The 756-nt window shown below is 36.8% G+C and overlaps 1 protein-coding gene across 1 annotated transcript in view; it reads left to right on the top strand.

Annotated features, from left to right (window-relative positions):
* The window catches only part of Depdc5 (DEP domain containing 5), a 124797-nt gene that overhangs the window by 21617 nt on the left and 102424 nt on the right, over positions 1 to 756 (top strand). The gene's annotated exons all lie outside the window — the stretch shown is intronic.

Below are 756 nucleotides of genomic sequence, written 5' to 3'. Positions count from 1 at the left end.
TAGCCAAGAATAACCTTGAACTGATTCTCCTTCTACCTCCAAAGTGCTGTGATTTCAAGAATGTACTGCCGTGCACAGTTCTTCGCTATTTTATTTATTTTTAGACATTTTTCTTTTATTAATATTTTGTGTGTTCATGTATACCCACATTCCCAGATGAAGGTCAGAGGACAGCTTTGTAGAGGGTCTGTTCTTTCTTGATTTCATACATAAATTCTAGGGAACAAATGCTTTTATCCACGGAACCATCTTACTAGTTCCTCTATTTTATTTATATAAACTGCGTAGATATCTGGAAAGACAGATGCAGAAGCAGAATATGAATTCCAGGAAGTGCCGTAAAGTATTAATGAAAATCCTGAATTCTCAGAGCTTCACTTCTAGTATGATTAGGTACCACCAATTTCTTTTTCTACTTTCTATGCTTTCATAGGATCTTGATCTATAACCCAGACTGTCTTCAAATTCACAATCTTTCTACCCAGCCTCCTATGAGCAGGCATTTACTAACTACCCTCAACTTGGTGTCTTTCACTTAGTTCTCTATCAATCACAGAAAAACAAGTTTGCTTCAGCTTCATTGTCTTTGAATTATGACATAATGAGCAGAGAATGCTAAAACTACTATGAGGTACCGCTGCTGTGACTTCCCCACCAGTTTAATGATTTGCACAGTTCAAATTTTTATTGCAAATTAGTGCTTGCTGTGCATCAGTGAGGAAATTATGGCTAGGAGGAACTACAATGAATGCCTAG

The sequence above is a fragment of the Microtus ochrogaster genome, unplaced genomic scaffold (genome assembly GCF_000317375.1).
Source record: "Microtus ochrogaster isolate Prairie Vole_2 unplaced genomic scaffold, MicOch1.0 UNK6, whole genome shotgun sequence".
Taxonomy (NCBI): domain Eukaryota; kingdom Metazoa; phylum Chordata; class Mammalia; order Rodentia; family Cricetidae; genus Microtus; species Microtus ochrogaster.
This window is presented reverse-complemented; position numbering and strand designations above follow the sequence as displayed.